Raw genomic sequence first — 23,204 nt, forward strand, 5'->3', positions numbered from 1 at the left:
GACAACACATGGCAACTGCCCCACTTTTTCTACCTACATCTCACATCATGCACTCTATCTTCTCACAATCCATCTGTTTTTGATTTTCTAGGTATCCTAACCCACTTTTTTTATCATTGCAGCCACCCCTGAGGAGATTTCACCGTCACTTGACGAAGCTTACCGCATGATTGAGGAGGCAACATTGCAGAGGAGGTCCTCACGAGGGCAAGGGCAATCAAGTTCCAACGTGCCTGCAGATACGATATCAGAGGATACCATTAGGAGTGCCACTCATGGTTCTGTGAGGCAGCAGAGGGTAGTTCACCCACCTCCCGCGAAAGAATATGAGCCTGAGTTCAGGGCCACTAAGGAATAGACCTAGCTGTATGATATCGTCAAGCGGTTTGGAAATGCGAGGGCCAGCAACAAGCACATGAAGGAGCTGAAAGCGTAAACGACCACACCCCATAATCTCTCATTTTGCTTTGCTTCTTTTTTACCATTCATCTTCTTCGTACTTTCATGTATTTTTTACTTAGTAGGCATGATTATTCCATGTCATATCGTTTTCATACAGCTTATGTTTGGACAGAACCAAAGTCATTCAGTGCGGAGCGACGTACGTTGAGCTGGGTGATCTTGCCGAGTCCGTGAGGCCAAACGGTAAAATGTCGACGAATGTAGTTGCATGCGGGATCGACTACATCAACAATCACACAGATGTGTGTGCCGACAAGATAATCATGCATTACAGTGTGGCCTGCAAAATATGGGATGGTGACTTCCACCACAAAATCCTGAGGAAGAATTTTGCTCAACACGGTGAATTCAAGCTCACACTGAAGAAATATGTGAGTACTCCTTCCCTGTCTGCAATGTTTTTTCACATGGTGTGGTTTTTTGCCACCATCTGCACTTTGTGTTTATTTGGCAGATGTTTTCATGTGGCAACAGCTGCCGTGCACATTGACTTCTTGTTTTTTGCATCCCGTGCAAACTATGTGGCAACTTGATAGTAAAATACACGGCACATTTTGTTCATACATGGACGGCAACTTTCTTTCAACTACCCCCACCCATAACCAAACATTCTACGTGATTCTAATTTTTTGTCCCTCTGCTGTTCTTTACGTGAACTCTGCTTCTCATTTGTTCACTTTTAAATGCAGGTCATGTTCCCCATGTTCCAAGAGCTTGCACCACATGACCCACGCGACAAGTGTGGTCACCACTATGCGATCTGCCTTGACCTGAAGAACCAACGTTTCGAGGTGCTTGATTCAATCCGTTCGGAAGCTGATGCAGACCTTACTATGCATGCCGAATTCTTCATTAACAACCTCAAAGAGACATGGAACCGTCACTATGAACATTCAAAGGTCCAGATCAGGCATTTCCTGACTGAGTATGTGGCGACTGCGAAGCAAGGGAACACGTAATTTCTTCCTTCCTTCATGTGCCATTTACATCAATCCAACCCCTCTTTTGTTGTCACATCTGAATTGAAGTCTATCTTTGTTACGACTGTACTTTTTGCGTGTTCACCTGACTCTTTTCCTCGTGCAGGTCGGACTGTGGCTTTCACGTGCTGGAATACTTTGCAAAGTGGGAAGGCGGAATTGTCCCCCCCTATCACAGCTGCAACGGTCGTTGAGCTCCGGAAAATCTACACATGGAACTGGTTGATGAATGGAGATTTCAACAAGCGGTCCGGAGCACGCGAGTTCGTGGAGGAAGCTGTCAAGAAAGTCATCAAGAAGTACAAGTGATCATGTGGTGTTACACACCGGACGCATACCTTACATTCTGTTGCCGAGGAATGTAAGGTACTATCTATTTGTTTCTCGTTGAAAACTATGTTTATGTGCTATGTTATGACTGCAATCCCACGTAGCCTAACTATGTAGTGGTGGTGTGTGAGCGACCTTTGAATAGTTTCTATAATATATGTGTGGACATGAACCTATTTTAGGCGTTACAGTAGATATGTTTTTATGTTTGTCATTATTATAATGGTTTCATCGTTTCTAGCACCGGTTTGCTCTTTCGAATGCGTCTACGATGTTTTAAAAAAGATGGCAAATGTAGTTCATTAGACATGGGTAGTGAAAGTCATCGTTGTTTTTCATTTTGGCTGTTTTGCTTCTTCTTTTTCATCGCTAACTGCACCGGCTAGCATGGGTAGGTTGATCATGTAGCCACAACCTTTGCTGCGGTTTATGCACGTTACGATTTTTCCAACTTATTTCCCATGCATTTGCACACAACACACTATGTGTCTCTAAATTGCGTCGTATTGTCATGGAAATATATGCCATGCAGAGTCATTACAAATACCATGGTATAACTAACATGGTAGATACAGTACAACCAACATGGCGATCCAGCATAATTAACATGGCAGATACAGTACAACTAACATGGCAGATCCAGTACAACTAAAATGGCAGATCCAGTACAACTAGCATGGCATATTTACTATAAAATAGCATGTCATATTTAGTATAAAATAGCATGTCATATTTAGTATAAAATAGCATGGCAGACCAACTACACATAACATGGCAGATTAACTACACATAACATGGCAGATTAAGTACCCATAACATGGCAACTGCATTTATCCATTCAATGAATTTTCCTTGCACTTCTGATGCCCCTGAAGAGTCATTCTCCCAATTTTTTTTAAAAAAAATTCTCATCATATAGGGTACAAAACAAACTGTCCACGAGGACCATGTCACATCGCCCCAATTTTTGCTCATGGATTGCCCGCCCCTTTCTTTGTTTTCTTGTGTTTTGCTTGGATCTCCAATCCCGACTTGTACCTTATCTCTCTGAGACGACCCTTTGTGATAGAACGGGGTGGGTTCCTGACCTGGGTCTGTGTGCTTGCTGTTCCAGATCCTATCTCCAAGTTTTTAGATGATGGCCCCGTGGATGAAGGCACACTTGATGTGCGGGGGAACCGGTGTAAGGCTTCCTCAGCTTTCCTCTTCTTGATCTCATCAAGCTCTCTTTTCAGTGCCTTCCTGTGTTTTTCTGCTACTCTCACTGTCTCACCAATCTTGCATGCTTCATCAATTAGCTCAGCATAGTTCTTTGTCAGCACAACGTGCCTCACGGCTTCGATGGTTGACTCAGGTCTCTCGTCATGCACAGCCAGAACTGCGTGTGTTATCTGCGGTGCCAACGCGTCGTCAGCGTCCCAAGTCCATCGCCGCCTTATGAAATGGCGGGGCATCCGTGTCATAGCGTTCATGTCCATTACTTTTAGTATGTGACAGCACACAATGCCGTCCCGTTCGAACTTGCAGCATTGGCAGTAGTACTCGCCTTCGCCTATCGAGGCTTTGACGAAGTAGTTCCTTCCTTTGTCCAGGTCTTCAGGTTCTGAATCTGACATGCCCAAAATAGAACACACCTTGAACGTATGTTCGTCCACTTGGAAAGCCGTGAACATGCTGGCACGCTTTATTTCTTCCTGGAATCTGCAAGTTTTGTGTGTTTTCTGTTAAACTATCGTGTGCTCTTTTCTTGTACCACCTTATGTTGTCATGGAAATAGAAATACATTTTTGTTTGAAGATGGCAAACATAGTTCATTGAACATGGCAAATATAGTACGTTGAACATGGCAAATGCAGTACACTAGACATGGCAAATGCAGTACACTAGACATGGCAACTGTAGTACACTAGACATGGCAACTGTAGTACATTTTCAACTGGACATTGTTATTTTTCCACACCAACATTCCCCAATGGATGCACATTGCATAAAACATGGCAACTGCCCTTTTATTTTAAACATGGCATCTACAGTTGAGTAAACATGTCAATTGCATTTCAACAAACATGTCAGATGCATTTTATTAAACATGGCAACTGCATTTCGGCATATGTGTCGCCAATATAACAATTTTTTCCAGTTGACATTGGCATTTGCATGCCAACATGGCCCAATGGAAGCACAGTGCATTAAATATGGCAACCGAACTTCATTCAACAAGGAAAATGCACCCGAGAAAGCATGGCAAAAGAGAATTTTCATTGAACATGGCATCATGCAGCTGAGTAAGCATGGAAAACAGTATTTCATTAAACATGGCAACTGCACATCATGGCAACTGCATTGCACTCTATAAGGCACCTACTAACTTGGTGCTTTTTCTGCAAATAAGACTGTAACGCAACTGACTTACTTGTTAAAGATCTTGTTGGTATATATCTTGCTCATTTGCCTCTCTATCGGTAAATACGTTAGCAATTTTGGCTGCTTTAGTGTTGTGGTCGCTTCTTGCTGTAGCTCAGATCCCAGAATTTTTTGTTGCAAAGCTGTGTACTGCTTGGCAAACTATAGCAATGAGTTGCCAGGGCTGACATACCGCTTCAAAACAGCATTGAACCCCTCGCTGCGCAGTCTGCAGAAAGGGGAAGAAGCACTACACTAAGTAGGCCGGCACCTAGTACATTCGCTTCTCCCACAGGCTAACAAGAGTCTTGTTGTCTTGGACTTGATGTGTTTCAGTCATGGCCATCCAGCTCCTTTCAAACTCCTCCACCGTCAAGCTGTGGTCCATGCACAACTCAAATGCCTTGTGCAGCTCTGGACGGTCAGCAAAGAACGGTCCTAGCGTCTCCTCAGCCTTCTTTATAATGTGCCACCTGCAGTGCCTATGCACTGCCAACGGAAAGACCTCCTCTATGCCTGCACGCATGCTGAAATCTTGGTCTGTTATTATGTTCTTCGGAGCAAGTCCATCCATGCACTCCAAGAAGGTCTTGAACAGCCAAACGCACCCATCCGTGTCTTCGTTCCGGACGAGCCCGCAGCCGAACTACAACGACCGATTGTGGTTATTTATTCCTATGAACGGAGCGCATGGCATCTTGTACATATTGGTGAGGTACGTCGCGTCGAATGAAATGCAATCTCGGAGATGTTTGTAGGCTCTCCTTGCAGCACCATCCACCCAATACATGTTCCTGACACGGTCCTCATCGTCCAACCTTATCCTGTAGAAGAAATCTGGATCTTCCTTCGTTTTTTCATCGAAGTAGGCCATTGTGGCCTCTATGTCTGCCAACTTTCTCTCTCTATGATACTTGGCCTGTAGGTTTGTGACGTCAGCTAGTATGTACGACAAGCTACTCAGAGTCCCCTTTTTGCTGTGGATGAGAGATAGTATCTGTACCATTCTTGATGGACCGACGTTACAATCATGTAGCAGCTTTATGAATTGCCTTTCGACGGGGGTGAACCCTCTGTGGGCGGTTAGAAATTTTACCAGGTCAAACTTCTTTTTGAGTTGGTGGTTGTGCTCGTCAAAATATTCATTGACCACCCACTGTGCTCCATCTATGTTTAGCTTACACCGGACAGGGCACTCAGTCTTGAGAATGATACCTCTCTTTCGTTCCGGAACGACAGGCGCAACACCTTTCCCCTTCTTGTTCCTCTGTGCCTTGTGGCACCTCATCTCACCTCTACTGTACTCGTTAGTTTTCTTAATTTTCCTATGGTACTCGGTGTTGACCGCAAATCCATGGAACTTTGCATATGTCTGGTAGTATTCCTTTGCTTGTTCGAACGATGCAAATCTCTGCCCAATGTACGATGGCTGGGGTACCACGATCTCTGATTGCCCACCATCTTCATCCCCTTCTGCGTCGTCGTTAGTTTCATCATTCACTTCGGTATCAGCGTCAGTTCCATCTAATTGAGTGTTGCCAGTGCTTGTGTTCAAAGGGGTGCTTGTCGGCATTGCTGGAATGATTGCCATTCCCGACTCTGACTCGAAATTTTTTGCGGCATGATTGTCTGCTGGCTGGTGGAACGCGTCTTCCGTGCGCTTAGAGCTCCCCGCCATAGATGTCCCCGCGCCGCTGTTCAGTGTAGTTGTAGGCCCTGTAATAGAAAAAACAGGTACGAGAGTAAGATTTTTGTTTGGATAACATGTGTATCGCAATGGATCACACCATCTTCGAGCGATTTGGCATGACATCATTTCAAACAGCAAGCTGTGAGTCTGCGCGTGGACATGTATGGCAGCTGTAGCTGTCCAATCATGGCAGCTACTGTTCAACAAACATGGAAACTAATTGTTTTGTTTACAAATAACTACAAATAACAAATGTAGCGCTGTTTTTTGTGGTTCAGATTTTTTCCTTACCTTGTTGTGCTGCATTTGACAATCTTGTGTGGTCTGTGACACCATAATGACGTGCTCTACCTGCAATTTTTGAAGCTTGCCATGAGACGTTTGTCGGGTTACCACCAGCGTAATAACCTGTAAGCATAGTAGTAGTTGGTCAATTCATGGCAAATGCAGTTTTATGCTAGCACGGCAACTGCAGTTCCCCTGATGTGGTAACTGCAGTTTTACTGGCATGGCAACTGTAGTTGCGTCGATATGGCAGCCGCAGTTGTTCCTGTATGGCAACTGCAGTTGCCATGGCATGGCAAATGTAGTTGCACTGGCATGGCAACTGCAGTTGTTCCGCCATGGCAACTACATGTGTCCAGGGATGGCAACAACAGTTGTCCAGGGATGAGAAGTGTAGTTTTCAATTCATGGCAACTATAGATGTCCAGTCATGGCAATTGTAGTTGTCAACTATGATCCTTCTGCTAATTGAGCATCCGCAACTTCACCTTTTTTATGGACTCACCTGTGTATGATGTCGATGGCAGGTACATGGGTGCTGCTTGATGCCACGTGCTGCATGAAGGATCTGCATTTTCACCCGTGATAACTCGTGAGTCCTTTTGCCAGTTTTTTTGCATGTTCATTTTTCATGTCCACAACAGTATGTGCTCTTTTTTCGTTTTGCATTACCTTGATTAGACATACTAGCTAGTTGAAGTTGGCTGCCCGTACATTTGTCAGTGTTAGCGCCTTGTGACTGAACTTGCCACGGGGGCCCCCTATGAGTGTTTTGGTCATAAGAACCTGCGAAAAAATGACAGTGTATGACATAAATAGAATGTCATCTTCATCGTTGCGAAGATGGCAACTATTCTCTTCTTTGTTATCACGCATCATACCTACGCCTGCATACTGTTCTAGTAGTGGCAGCAACGGCCCTGCAGAGATGAGTTGACTGTACTCTGATGCATCCCAAGGGGGCGTTTCTGGCCTTTGAGAACCCCAAGCATCAGCGCCATCTTCGTGATTCATTCTTTTCGTGTCTCGCTTCTTTCCGATGTGTTCTCAATCACTGGACGAACAAGAAGGCATCAACAATCCACAAGAATTGCATTCTTCTGCTGCTTGCACATAGAAGATAGGGATGGCAAGCAACATGTCAAAATAGGCGGCAGCTACTGACAACGAAAGGTGGCAACTGTCGTTATACACAAGTGGCAATTAATTTTTCCCACCCCCTTCATTCCAAAAATTGTCCTTCCTGCCCTTTTTTTAGGGATTCCTACTCATCCATTTCATACCCAACTACTTGCGTCAATTAAACTATGAACTTAAGTTAATGTCAAACGTAGTACATGGCAGATCTGGTGTACTCTGCCTGGCAATTGCGAATATACACTGAACCATGCAGTGTTCTACCCCTATAGCATGGACCTAGTACAAGATCGGGAGATTTTCAGCCTTAAGGATGAGAAGGATGAGATCGGGAGATTTCACCTGGTTTCAGATGATCGTCTCTGGAGGGCTGGGTTGGAGTGGGGGGCTGGGGGTGGGGAGGGTTGGGGTGTGGTTTGCGGTGGGAGTGCCCTACGGATCTGCCCTGGTTGCCATGCCAACCAGAGATGGCCGGCGATGGAGGTCGGGGTTCGAGAGGTGGGGGACGATGGCGGCAGACGATAGAGGGGATGGATCGGAGGCCGTGAAGGGCTGGGTCGTGCGGGCAGCGGGTCATCTGGCCCGGATGGGGCAGTGCGGGCGGGGTTGCCACACACCGGACGTGCGGGCCGTGCTTTTGTGCGCGCGTACGTGGTCGTGCGGGCCGGTTCCCGTCCATGCCACACGAAGCGTGCGGACGGGTTCCCGTCCATGCCACATGTGTGACAGTTATTCGGACCCTAAATTTTTTGGAGCACTCACGCGTCGGCCAGACCGACGGGATTTTCATCAAGCACCACCATGATCCGGGAACACAAACATGTTTTCTACAGGGTCACTTCAAATCTGGATGCAGGGTATTGCCTTGGGTTTGGTCAAGTATCAAGACAAGTTAGTTATTGGTAGGTCACGATCAAACTAGCACCTCAAACGCAAAAACAGAAAAAAGAAGAAGAAGACAATAGTCCACGACTGGGAAAGTAGAGAGGACCACGAACTTGGACTTCTCCTTGAGCCGCCCATGCGAATCCGTTGTTGAGTCGCTGCCTGGCAGCCGCCGGCCAATGCACCTGTTTCCCGAGCCGCGGCCTTGCTCCACCAAACTATTGCCGCTGCACCCCTCCTTGGCGTCGCTCCTTCACTGCTAAGGCCTGTTTCGAGCGACCTAGCCTCGCCCGCCCGCACGCCCGGACCGGGTCACTGTTCCGGTTGGCTCCGGCGCACCCCTGCTGGCCTACACGCTTCTGGCCTATGGCTTACGCGCCCGCGCGCCCCAGCCGCCTGCTTGTTGGTTTGACTCTGACTTACCGCCGGCCGTTGTGCCTGTGCGCCTGAGCCGCCCGCTCGTCGGTTTGGTTCCGCCTCGCCGTCCATCTGGACGCCCGCTAGCTCTGCCCGAGGCACCGCCTCTCCGATTTTCCGGGCTCGCTCTGAGTCGCCATCGGGCTTGTACAGTCGTTCGCGCTAGGACTCTCTCTTCCGTGCTAAGCCGCCTCATCTCGTGCTTGAGATGTAGTCTTCCTAAGTTGCTGCAACGGGCTCATCCTCCGCCCTCCTTCTAGCACCCGCCACTGGACCGCCTGCTGATTCTGTTCCATCGTTCAAGGGAGAATCTGAGACATTCATTCAAAACCTGATGCCGACACGGATCTGGAGCAGTTTACTAGTACTCCATAATGCTAGCTGAAGAAGAGTTCACGTGAAATCCCAAGCACCACTAGTATTTGCACCAAAATCGAGGGCTAATTGATTTTGAACACATGTACCTAAAAGGGAAAAGGAAAAGAAGATGGTGTGGTGAAGGAAAATTGGTCCTCTACATAAAATCAGCCAAAGATTCAATGGCCTTCAGTCTTCAATTACTGTGCGTAGCCACGTTTCCAAACTACAGAGTCGCCGCTGCGGGCCTGATTCCCCTGCCGTTGTTGAGTCGCCCTCAGGCCTCGCTGCTGCTAAATCGCCACCACACTCGCCTCCTGTCCAAGTCACCTCTACATAGAGCCACCGTCTGCTCCAAGTCACACCCCGCTTCTAAAGCCGCCGGCCATGCGGCTGCTGCGAATCGCCCGGCCGACGACGAGTATGTGCTTTGGCTGAGCCGCGGTTGCGTTTTTGCCTCCATCCCTTGCGCCTCAAGTCGCCGTCGCCCGGGTCTCATCCCCACAGCCTCCGCATCCCTGTGGCCTTGTCTTATTCAAACCGTCATCGCGCCTCGCCTGTTCGAACCGACCTACGCCGGCTGCTCTACAGTTCGCCGGCCGACCACTGGTTCCTTTTCCTCCGCACGCCGTTGAGGTGCCTGCCTCGATCCGTTGTTCGCGCGCTCGGGCTGAGTCGCCCTCGGGCCAACTCCGGTGTGCCCTGTACGGCCGCTCCAGCCGCTTCTTCCGCTGCGACTCGCCTCCGCTTTGACAAGGTGCCCCTGCTGGCGTGATCTTGTCTCGCTAGTACAAAGAAAAAGAAAATGGGGGGTTCAGCCGAAGGGTAATGGAGCTGTGCATCCATGCATGTTGATTCGAGGGATCCCAATGGGTAAGTACTACTGTTATGTTTACAGCAGGCCGATGGCAGTCAAAATGCTAGATTAAATCCCAAAGAACAGAAGCAAAGTACACTGGTACATCAATTACATTAAGGCTGATTTGATTAATTATTGGTGGACTACTACCACACGTGGAGGCCTGGATCATTATTCTTTACAAAAGGTGTCACAGAAAGGGCGCGCGCCAGCATTGTTTTTAGAATAGCGATGTTCCGTGCTGCTTGACGAATATGTGAACAAGTTGCCGCCCCTGCTGCATCAACATCTGCGATTGACCCGCTTATCTGCGCCCGCTTACAATGTAGTGGCCGACTAATCTGTCTGTTCTCACGACCGACTTGGCCGCGATTAATTTCAGCTTCACCATGGTGATCATCTACTTCACGGTGGATAATTTGTGGCCTAACATATCAGGTGATATTCATCTAGTATATATTTATATTGCATATTGTTTTCTTTAAAAGAACAATTACTCTGCCTTGCAAATTCTCTAATGCAGGACAAGTTGTCTACTGCAAAAAGGACTATTATATCACTGAGCTGATGAATGACTTATACCGGTTTATATCATGGTTAAGCATGGAGAGTCTCAAGCCAACTCCCCGAGTCGTCTCAAGACTCGGGGGCTACGATGACATGACTCAGCAAATCTTGCCAGTTTCAGCAAATTTAAGAACCCCGGGACGATGGAGGGAAAGATAACCCGGTCCCTGAGGCTACTACTATATTGATGAAAGTTTAAAGGCCATCAGAAAATTTCCGGCTTAAAAAGTATATGACAATTACAAAATCCCGGTTCAATGAAGAAATTCCAGGTCATCAGAAAGGATTCTGGTTCAAGAGACATCTTTCTCCCAAAAAGCGTTGAAGCTCTAAAATATCCGGTTTAAAATATGGTTCAAGGGACGTCAGTCTTACATAAGCTCTCAAATATCCGGTTTACAATCCGGTTCAAGGGAAATCTGTCTCGTACAAAGCTCTGAAGCTCTCAAATCCAGTTTAAAAATTCCGGTTCAAAAAGAATTTGGGTCTGACTTGGATCGTATTCGAATCAAGGTCGTTAAAAACCTCTCAAGGTCATTTGGGGGCTTCCTGTTCAAACATAGGTCGTATTCGAACCAAAGAGAACATAACTGTCAGTACCCTCTTGATCGGCGCAACGCCAAAGCCACTGGGGGCTACATGATCATATTCGAATCCTAGCTTAACCTCTTTGGTCCGGTTTACTGATCGTATTCGAATCAGAAGCCTCAAATTTGTTCTTTCTGTTTTGCTTAAGTTTTTCGCAAACAATCTTTGTTTTGTCTTGAGACTTTTGTCCAGATGTAAGTATAAGTGTGGTTTAAATTTAACCCGGCTTGACTTCGGATAATAAGCCGCCATCATATGACAATCATCAAACATTTGGAAGTCTTGGCTTCTAAAGATTGGGTTATCACCCTTACTGCATAGGTATCCTAAACCGGCAGTACGATTCAATATCACAGGAACCGGTTTTCCAAACCGGAATATATTATTCAAATCTTTAATAGCCAACATGGTTGGATTTTTATTATGATTATCAATAGCCAATATTATGATGGATCTCTTCAAAGTCTCTTCAACGCAATGGTTATTATTTTATTAATGGACATGATTTATTTTTACAATGGAGGGAATAGTCCCGAGTCGCTTCAGGCTTACGACCAGGCACTTGGGGGCTGAATTATTCAGATTGAGATTACATCAAATATGCAAGTCCCATGTCACTGCCAGCATGCACCATGGCACTTGGGGGCTAATGTAAAGTCATTTTTTGATTAACTTATTGAAGACCCGACTCATCACATTCTAAATGAGCCGGCCCTTGGGGGCTACCAATTTCTCCTGTCAACAATTCAAGGTACACAAGTTTTATTTCATTATATTAAAGGGTCCACTACTCAGTTGGTAAAGCACAAAGCTCTTAACCTTGTGGACGTGGGTTCAAGCCCCATGATGGGGGTTACATCATATGATGTTCTTTTCAAAGAAGTATATATAAAGTCCCAGCACAATATTATCTTACTGAGCCGGACCTTGGGGGCTACACGTTGTTGTTCAAGTCTATATGATCATATTTATAAAGTCCCTGCTCATTATTGCATAATGACCCAGCCCTTGAGGGCCACACTGGTTGAAGTTTTTTTGAGCATCAGGCAATTACAAGTCCCAGGTTGCTGCAAGCATGACAACCCGGCACTTGGGAGCTACATAATATGGAGTATTCAGTTTTTACTAGTGACTGGGATGAACAACGTGGATTTCTTCAAAAGTGGCAGTATTTATATTGAAGCAAGTCTTAAGCCATCACTTTGTTCTGCTCAAGACTTGGGGGCTACATGTAATATGGATATAAGGGAGAAAAATCTTCAAATTCTCAGTTTTGACCCGACGTCAGCAACAATTATGACTCGGCATCATCTGTTATAACCCGACAATGATAAACCGGCAAGTTTTACATCTTCAAACTGGCTGAAGAATCAGATGAGTATGTCAAAACCAATATTTTTAAAACCGGCGCTTTGGAAGCCGATTCAAGTGGATTATTTCTTACAATATTTCTCTACAAGAGACCAATGTCAACAAATTGACTCTGAAGCTGGCTTATTGACCCGGATTTTTTAGAAGAAGAAAATGGCAAGAAGTGAAGGAGGATCAGGTGCCGACTTACAATAATTGTTAATCGGGAACACAATATGTCAAATTTGTTCTTGTGTTTGTTTTACAGGATCAGTTTAACATGGATAAATTCAAATTAAACTGGGGGCTAATGTCGGGGATATACCCCGCGGTATGACCCGGCCGGACTTGGAGGTTTACTTGAGACCCGGCTGATACTTGGCTATTCACTGGCGACCAGCCCTGACTTGGCGGTTTACAAGCAACCCGCCTGAACGTTATGACTCATTGGTAACCCAACAGATGGGTCAGAGGAGCGACAAGACCCGGTGGCCCAATGGGCGGTTCACGGAAGGCCGATTCGTATTATGGTGGGCCGGCTTAAGATAAAAGGCATAAGGAATATTGCCCTACAAAGGAAGCAAGACTAGGACTCCACATGTAATAGAGTAATCCTAATCCTGGTAGGACTAGTCATGTAAGCCACCCCTTCAACATATATAAGGAGGGGCAGGGCTCCCCAAGAGGGACAAGTTCCACAAGTTTGATAAGTTAGGGTTAGACAAACAAGTCTTGAGCTCTCGAGTTAGAGCACCCGTGTAATTGTGATCATCATCATCAATATCAATGAAGCGGGATGTAGGCTTTTACCTCCACCGTGAGGGGCCGAACCTGGGTAAAACATCGCGTCCCTCGTCCCGCTCAACCCCTCTCAAGCTACCACATAGATGTGTTGGCCTCGTGACTAAAGTCCTAACTCTAAGGACATCTGTCGTGACAATTCCACGACAGAAGGTGATGGAGATGTTGGTGAAGATGGCGGAGGTGTTGGTGTAGATCATGGTGATGATGATGATGGCCACGGCAGCATTCCGGCACCACCAAAAGAGAAGCGGAGAGGGGGGCCCTTCTTCTTCTTCCTTGACCTCCTTCCTAGATGGGAGAAGGGTTTTGTCGGGGATATACCCCGCGGTATGACCCGGCCGGAAGTATGACCCGGCCGGACTTGGCGATTCACTGGTGACCCACCCTGACTTGGCGACTCACTAGGTGACCCGTCCGGATCTCTCCACTCACTGATGACCCGGCCGAGCCAGGTGACTCATTGGTGACCCTGCCGGCGGAGCAGAGGAGCAACAAGACCCGGTGTCCCAAGCAGACGGTTCATGGAAGGCCGGCTCGTATTATGGCGGGCCGGATTAAGAGGAAAGCATAAGGAATATTCCCTTACAAAGGAAGCAAGACTAGGACTCCACTTGTAATAGAGTAATCCTAATCCTAATAGGACTAGTCATGTAAACCACCCCTTCAACATATATAAGGAGGGGCAGGGCACCCCAAGAGGGACAAGATTCACAAGTTTCACAAGTTGGACAAGTTAGGTTTAGGCAATAGCTCTCGAGATAGAGCACTCTTGTAACCGTGATCATCATCATCAATATCAATGAAGCAGGATGTAGGCTTTTACCTCCACCGTGAGGGGCCGAACCTGGGTAAAACATCGCGTCTCTCATCACGCTCAACCCCTCTCAAGCTACCACATAGATGCGTTGGTCTCGCGACTAAGTCCTAACACTAAGGACATCTGCCGTGACAATTCCACGACAGTTGGCGCCCACCATGGGGCCTGCGCACGATTGTGTTGAGTTTTTGGAGGGATTTGTTCTTAGGGTTTCGAGAAATTTGCGATCAGCCGGATAAAGAAGGACCGTCGCGGAAGAATTGTGCAAGACCCGGCGTGGGACAGTCATTTGGCAGAGCCGACGTGTTCATTGTCTATGATCAGAGTTGTGATTAATTCTACAGGGCCAAGACAAGAGCTAGAGGCTACAAACGGCCGCCGGAGGCGCCCTGATGATTCACCAGACAGATTGTTTCTGTTGACAGCCGCAAGTTGCCAATCTGAGATGGTCTGCTATATGGTCGCAAGTAGTACTACTATTTATCAGGAAGTCACACTGCCGTTCGGATCTGCAGGCGCACGGCCAAAGGCAAAAGTCAAAACTCAACTCGACTCGGACGGTTTTGTTCAAGCCAGCCACGACCTAGAGAAGGACCCTGGCGTGCACACGGACTTAGATGATTCTGCGGTGCCAAACTCGCCCTGAACCGCCGTACGTTGTGTCAGGATAAAGCAAGACCATGAAGAAATTTTTTTAGGGCAGAGCAGTTTGTCAATCAGTCAGGTCGTTCTGCACTAGTACTACCAAATACTACTTGAAGTAATACACGCACGAGTACCGGAGTCTGATTCGAGGCCTAGTCGGATTTGCGATGCCCACCGAAGACTATATGAGGAGACTTATACATCCACTCCTACATGAGATTAAGGGATAAAAGAAAGGGATCACGTGACGAAGGGTCCAATCCATACTAACAGATAACAGTACTAGTAGTCAAAAGATCAACCAAGGAATAAATAGCCACATGGATCCCAAGGCTAATAGTAGAGTTTATTCAAAGTTGCTCGGATATATCAGATTTTCAGTATCCAGGACACGTCAGATACAATTCTGCGTTCACCACTTCCTACGACGAGTCGAAGCTCTGAGCAGCTGCTTCCAAATTGGTCACGCTTTAGTTAAGCCGCCGTGGCCCGTCTCTATTGAGGACCGCCACGCCAGAGTCCTCTGACTGCTGCTGTCTGTGCATGCTGAGTGGTTCGCTTGCTTTAGGCTGGTCATAATGGGGAGGAACTTAGAAATAACATCACACACCCCAATACAACTTTACTTATGTGGCACATATTTAATGAAGAGAGAGGTGTTTGTGGTAACTAGCTAAGTTACCGGAACATCACACACTCCAAAAAACAATGAGTCTATAACCTAATAAATACATCGTTGCATGACACTACATAGATGTTCCTACCCACTATGGAGATAGTAACATAGTCTAGGGAAGTGTGTAAGTTACTAGCTTATGTTCTTGCCCATTGTGACCAGCCTTATGCTCGTGGCCCTGCCGTCTCCCGCGTCGCCGCGCCCGTGTCCTCACCTCGAGGCACCCTTGCTACAACGCTTCAGCCGCCCACTTCCCCAGCTACTGTGGGTTCAGACCGCCACTGTTATATCTGCCGCTTTGTTGGTACTGTGTACATACTATAAAGGCTGCATCAGAATACATCCAACATTATCCAGTACTGGTATCCGCGTTCATCCGGAAATAAATCAGTGTATATGGAGCGCGCACCAGCATAATTCTACACTGGAGTCTGTCCGTGTCATGTTGCTCGACGGATACACGTGCAAGTCATGGCCCCCGCTGTTCGGTTTACATTTGTCCACGCCTGCGGCCGAGTCGTCCGTTCACACCAGCTTACAACGCCGCGGCCGACTCTCTCGTCCGCACCGGTTTGCAATGCCGCGGGTGACTCACCCATGAGTGATTGTAGTTTCACGTAGTAATCATCAACTTCATGGCGGGTTACTTCCGGCCTAAACACATCAGGTGATATCTATTTAAAATATATTTTATTAGCGCATATTATTTTTTGTCAAAGAGCAGTTTATCTTTGCCTTGGCCTGCTGGTACGCCAAGTCTGAAGCATATTGTTTTTTCTCAAAGAACAATTACTTTGATCTGTATATTTTTGTATACATGATAATTATTCACTACAAGTGTGGTTTATACCATGGGTATTGAGCACAGGCTGATAATGTTCCGCCCAGCGATAGTCCGTGACATATTACCCATTGAATGGACGCGCACAAGTCGCCTCCCTTGCGGACCGGTCTACATCGACTTGTCGGGATCGCGTTTGATCGCTGTTCAATGGACATGCAGAAAGCCGCCGCCTCTGCGGACCCGGTCTACATTAACTCGCACGTCCATGCCGGTTTACAACACCGGTGCTGATTTTCCCCGTCCACACCGGCTTGCAATGCCATGACATGCGGCCGACTCATTTGTCCAAGCTACCTCTGATGTTGCGGTCGTCTTTGTCGTCCGTCTCTCGCGGCCTAGTCTACATCAACATATCGGGCCACACCTATCTCCATGAGCTGTTTATTGAGTATGAGCAAGTCACAGCTTGGGTAGCCCGGTTTTCTTTCAACAAAATGGAGGTGTATTAAATCGCCATCGGTCAAGAGCCGATGGGTATTTAAACTCCAGGTATTTGAATCTTTAAATAGCCAAACTTGGCTGGATTTTCATTATGATATTGAATGATTGAGGTTTTCAAACCGGGTCATTGAAATCTTTAATAGCCAACATGGCTGGATTTTTATTATGGTTATCAGTAACTAAATATTATGATTGAGGTTTTCAAAGGCGCTTCAGTGCAAAGACTATTATTTTACCAATGGACACGATTTATTCTACAATGAAAGGAATAGTCCTGAGTCGCTGCAGGTTTACGACCTGGCACTTGGGGGCTACATTATTGAAATTGAGATCACATCAAATATGCAAGTGCCATGTCACTGCCAGCATGCACCATGGCACTTGGGGGCTAATGCAAAGATAATTTTACTGGCCTTATTGAAGACTCGACTCATCACATCATAATGAACCGGCCCTTGGGGGCTACCAATTGCTCCTGTCAACAATTCAAGGTACACAAGTTTTATTCCATTATATTGAATGGTCCACTGCTCAGTTGGTAAAGCAATAATCTCTTAATCTTGAGGACGTGGGTTCAAGCCCCATGATGGGGGTTACATCATATGATGTTCTTTTCAAAAGAAGTATATAGAAAGTCCTAGCTCAATATTATCTTACTGAGCCGGCCCTTGGGGGCTACACGTTGTTGTTCAAGTCTATATGATCATATTTATAAAGTACCTGCTCATTATTGCATAATGACCCGGCCCTTGGGGGCTACACTGGTTGAAGCTTTTATGAGTATAAGGCAATTACAAGTCCTAGGTTGCTGCAAGCATGACAACCTGGCACTTGGGGGCTACATATATAGAGTATTCAGCCTTTACTAGTGACTAAGATGAACAACATGGATTTCTTCAAAAGTGGCAGTATTTATATTGAAGCAAGTCTTAAGTCGTCACTTTGTTTCTGCTCAAGACTTGGGGGCTACAGGTAATATGGATATAAGGGAGAAAAATCTTCAAATTCTCAGTTTTGAGTAAACCAGATTGACCCGGCGTCACCAATAACTATGACCCGGTGTCAGCAACAATTATGACTCGGTGCCATTAATATTTATAAACTGGCAATTTTGATAATGATAAATCGGCAAGTTTTACATCTTCAAGCCGGCTAAAAGTCAAATGAGTATTTCAAGACTAATATTTTTTAAATTGGCGCTTTAGCTGATTCAAGTGGATTATTTCTTACAATATTCCTCTACAAGAGACCAATATCAGCAAATTGACTCTGAAGCTGGCCTATTGACCCGGATTTCTCAAAAGAAGTATCTGGATTTTTTGCATTCACAAAGTTTGAACTGAAGGAAATATGCCCTAGAGGCAATAATAAAGTTATTATTTATTTCCTTATATCATGAATTTTTTTTATTATTCATGCTAGAATTGTATTAACCGGAAACATAATACATGTGTGAATATATAGACAAACAGAGTGTCACTAGTATGCCTCTACTTGACTAGCTCGTTAATCGAAGATGGTTATGTTTCCTAACCATAGACATGAGTTTTCATTTGATTAATGGGATCATATCACTAGGAGAATGATATGATTGACATGACCCATTCCGTTAGCTTAGCACACGATCGTTTAGTATGTTGCTATTGCTTTCTTCATGACTTATACATGTTCCTATGACTATGAGATTATGCAACTCCCGTTTACCAGAGGAACACTTTGTGTGCTACCAAACGTCACAACGTAACTGGGTGATTATAAAGGTGCTCTACAGGTGTCTCCGAAGGTACTTGTTGGGTTGACGTATTTCGAGATTAGGATTTTTCACTCCGATTGTCGGAGAGGTATCTCTGGGCCCTCTCGGTAATGCACATCACTTAAGCCTTGTAAGCATTGCAACTAATGAGTTAGTTGTGGGATGATGTATTACAGAACGAGTAAAGAGACTTGCCGGTAACGAGATTGAACTAGGTATTGAGATACCGACGATCCAATCTCGAGCAAGTAACACACCGATGACAAAGGGAACAACATATGTTGTTATGCGGTCTGACCGATAAAGATCTTCGTAGAATATGTAGGAGCCAATATGAGCATCCAGGTTCCGCTATTGGTTATTGACCGGAGACGTGTCTCGGTCATGTCTACATAGTTCTCGAACCCGTAGGGTCCGCACACTTAACGTTACGATGACAATTTTATTCTGAGTTTATGTGTTTTGATGTACCGAAGGTTGTTCGGAGTCCCGAATGTGATCACGGACATGACAAGGAGTCTCAAAATGGTGGAGACATGAAGATTGATATATTGGAAGCCTATGTTTGGATATCGGAAGTGTTCCGGGTGAAATAGTGATTTACCGGAGTACCGGAGGGGTTACTGGAACCCCCCAGAGGCTATTGGGCCCTATGGTCCCAAGTGGAGGAAGAGGAGGGGCGGCCAAGGGGCAGCCGCGGGCCCCCCCCCCCACCAAGTCCGAATTGGACAAGGAGGGGGGAGACGCCCCCCTTTCCTTTCCCCTCTCTCCTCCTCCCCCCCAAGTCCTAATCCAACTAGGAAAAAGGAGGGGAGTCCTACTCCCGGTGGGAGTAGGACTCCTCCGGCGCGCCTCCTCCTATGGCCGGCCGCACCCCCCCTTGATCCTTTATATACAGGGGTAGGGGCACCCCATAGACACAACAATTGATCATTGATCTCTTAGCCGTGTGCGGTGCCCCCCTCCACCATAGTCCACCTGGATAATACTGTAGCGGTGCTTAGGGGAAGCCCTGCGTTGGTAGAACATCAACATCGTCACCATGCCGTCGTGCTGACGAAACTCTCCCTCAACACTCGGCTGGATCGGAGTTTGAGGGACGTCATCGGGCTGAACGTGTGCTAAACTCGGAGGTGTCGTACGTTTGGTACTTGATCGGTTAGATCATGAAGACGTATGACTACATCAACCACGTTGTGATAATGCTTCGCTTTCGGTCTACGAGGGTACATGGACAACACTCTCCCCTCTTGTTGCTATGCATCACCATGATCTTGCGTGTGCGTAGGAATTTTTTTGAAATTACTACGTTCCCCAACAATGGTATCCGAGCCTGGTTTTATGCGTTGATGTTATATGCACGAGTAGAACACAAGTGAGTTGTGGGCGATATAAGTCATACTTCTTACCAGCATGACATACTTTGGTTCGGCGGTATTGTTGGATGAAGCGGCCCGGACCGACATTGCGCGTACGCTTACGCGAGACTGGTTCTACCAACGTGCTTTGCACACAGGTGGCTGGCGGGTGTTAGTTTCTCCAACTTTAGTTGAACCGAGTGTGGCTACGCCCGGTCCTTGCTAATGTTAAAACAACACCAACTTGACAAACTATCATTGTGGTTTTTATGCGTAGGTAAGAACGGTTCTTGCTAAGCCCGTAGCAGCCAAGTAAAACTTGCAACAACAAAGTAGAGGACGTCTAACTTGTTTTTGCAGGGCATGTTGTGATGTGATATGGTCAAGACATGATGCTATATTTTATTGTATGAGATGATCATGTTTTGTAACCGAGTTATCGGCAACTAGCAGGAGCCATATGGTTGTCGCTTTTTTGTATGCAATGCAATCGCCCTGTAATGCTTTACTTTATCACTAAGCGGTAGCGATAGTCGTAGAAGCATAAGATTGGCAAGACGACAATGAAGCTACGATGGAGATCATGGTGTCACGCCGGTGACGATGGTGATCATGACGATGCTTCGGAGATGGAGATCACAAGCACAAGATGATGATGGCCATATCATATCACTTATATTGATTGCATGTGATGTTTATCTTTTATGCATCTTATCTTGCTTTGATTGACGGTAGCATTATAAGATGATCTCTCACTAAATTTCAAGATAAAAGTGTTCTCCCTGAGTATGCGCCGTTGCCAAAGTTCGTCGTGCCCAGACACCACGTGATGATCGGGTGTGATAAGCTCTACATCCATCTACAATGGGTGCAAGCTAGTTTTGCACATGCAGAATACTCAGGTTAAACTTGACGAGCCTAGCATATGCAGATATGGCCTCGGAACACTGAGACCAAAAGGTCGAGCGTGAATCATATAGTAGATATGATCAACATAGTGATGTTCACCATTGAAAGATACTCCATTTCACGTGATGCTCGGTTATGGTTTAGTTCATTTGGATCACATGATCACTTAGAGGATTAGAGGGATGTCTTTCTAAGTGGGAGTTCTTAAGTAATATGATTAATTGAACTTAAATTTATCATGAACTTAGTACCTAATAGTATCTTGCTTTTCTATGTTGTTTGTAGATAGATGGCCCATGCTGTTGTTCTGTTGAATTTTAATGTGTTCCTTGAGAAAGCAAAGTTGAAATATGATGGTAGCAATTACACGGACTGGGTCCGTAACTTGAGGATTATGCTCATTGCTGCTCAGAAGAATTACGTCCTGGAGGCACCGCTGAGTGCCAGAACTTCTGCTGATGCAACTGCAGACGTTAAGAACGCCTGGCAGAGCAAAGCTGATGACTACTCGATAGTTCAGTGTGCCATGCTTTACGGCATAGACCGGGACTTCAACGACGTTTTGAACGTCATGGAGCATATGAGATGTTCCAGGAGTTGAAGTTAGAATTTCAAGCAAATGCCCGGATTGAGAGATATGAAGTCTCCAATAAGTTCTACAGCTGCAAGATGGAGGAGAATAGTTCTGTTAGTGAGCATATACTCAGAATGTCTGGGTACCATAATCACTTGACTCAGCTGGGAGTTAATCTTCCGGTTGATAGTGTCATTGATAGAGTTCTTCAATCACTGCCACCAAGCTACAAAAGCTTCGTGATGAACTATAATATGCAAGGGATGAATAAGACAATTCCCGAGCTCTTCGCAATGCTAGAAGCTGCGGAGGTAGAAATCAAGAAGGAGCATCAAGTGTTGATGGTCAATAATACCACCAGTTTCAAGAAAAAGGGTAAAAGGAAGAAGAAGGGGAACTTCAAGAAGAACAGCCAGCAAGTTGCTGCTCAGGAGAAGAAACCCAAGTCTGGACCTAAGCTTGAGACTGGGTGCTTCTACTGCAAGCAGACTGGTCACTAGAAGCGGAACTGCCCCAAGTATTTGGCGGATAAGAAGGATGGCAAGGTGAACAAAGGTATATGTGATATACATGTTATTGAGGTGTACCTTACTAGAGCTCGCAGTAGCACCTGGGTATTTGATACTGGTTCTGTTGCTAATCTTCGCAACTCGAAACAGGGACTAAGGATTAGGCGAACACTAGCAAAGGACGAGGTGACGATGCGCGTGGGAAATGGTTCCAAAGTCGATGTGATCGCAGTCGGCACGCTACCTCTACATCTACCTTCGGATTAGTATTAGACCTAAATAATTGTTATTTGGTGCCAGCGTTGAGCATGAACATTATATTTGGATCTTGTTTGATGCGAGACGGTTATTCATTTAAATCAGAGAATAATGGTTGTTCTATTTATATAAGTAATATCTTTTATGGTTATGCACCCTTGAAGAGTGGTCTATTTTTGATGAATCTCGATAGTAGTGATACACATATTCATAGTGTTGAAGCCAAAAGATGCAGAGTTGATAATGATAGTGCAACTTATTTGTGGCACTGCCGTTTAGGTCATATCGGTGTAAAGCGCATGAAGAAACTCCATACAGATGGACTTTTGGAACCACTTGATTATGAATCACTTGGTACTTGCGAACCATGCCTCATGGGCAATGATGACCCACAAGTATATGGGATCTATCGTAGTCCTTTCGATAAGTAAGAGTGTCGAACCCAACGAGGAGTAGAAGGAAATGATAAGCGGTTTTCAGCAAGGTATTCTCTGCAAGTACTGAAATAAGTAGTAACTGATAGTTTTGTGATAGGATTGTCACATCCCTAGCTTCTGGCATTGCACTAGGCTAGCTTCATGTGTGCATCATGTTTAAATTTTGCCTAAACTTGAAATGGGGATGTTCAAACCCTAGCACCAAATGAAATCCAACTAGGATCACAAAATGCCTTTGGAAATGTTCATCATTTCCGATAAAGGTAAAAACCTCTGCCAAAAATGATAAACATATTTCTAGGTCATTTCTGGATTTTTGAATTAACTCATATTGTACTTGAATTGGGGCATTTAAATCCTATAAATATTTTAAATGCTCTAGTAATTCTAAAACTAGTTGAGGGCTGTTGGGAATAATTTCAACAGTGCCCACAAATATATTCAGGATTTTTGGAAATGCTCTGGCATTTTTAGTAAAGACCAAAACAATTACAGAAATTAGAAAACAGAAACAATTAATAAGAGAGAGAGAGAGAGGGTTTTTACCTGGCACTCACCTGGGCCTCACCTGTTTTGGCCCAGCCCACCACCTGGCGCTGCCAGTCGTCGTCCAGCTCCCGCCAGTCGGACACCGCGCGCGTGGTCGCCGCGCGCCAGCATGCGCCGAGCCACCTCCTGCTTCCGCCGACGCTAGAGGCTAGCTGGACGCACCACGCAACCGCCCCAACCCCTCTGGCCTATGCACACCTTCTCCCCCCTCCTCTGCTCTCTCCTCGCAGCGCACCCGAGTGCAACCGCAGCCGCCGCTCGCCGTACCCATGGCCACCGGCCACCCCACGCCTCACCGACGCGCCCAGAAGCTCCGCCAC

The 23,204-nt window shown here is 46.0% G+C and overlaps 1 pseudogene; it reads right to left on the reverse strand.

The window, feature by feature from the left end:
• Positions 1–2,743: 2,743 nt before the first annotated feature.
• LOC123101584 (protein FAR1-RELATED SEQUENCE 5-like) lies at positions 2,744–5,049 on the reverse strand (annotated as a pseudogene).
• Between the last annotated feature and the right edge of the window lie 18,155 nt (positions 5,050–23,204).

Source organism: Triticum aestivum, chromosome 5A (assembly GCF_018294505.1).
Source record: "Triticum aestivum cultivar Chinese Spring chromosome 5A, IWGSC CS RefSeq v2.1, whole genome shotgun sequence".
Classification (NCBI taxonomy): domain Eukaryota; kingdom Viridiplantae; phylum Streptophyta; class Magnoliopsida; order Poales; family Poaceae; genus Triticum; species Triticum aestivum.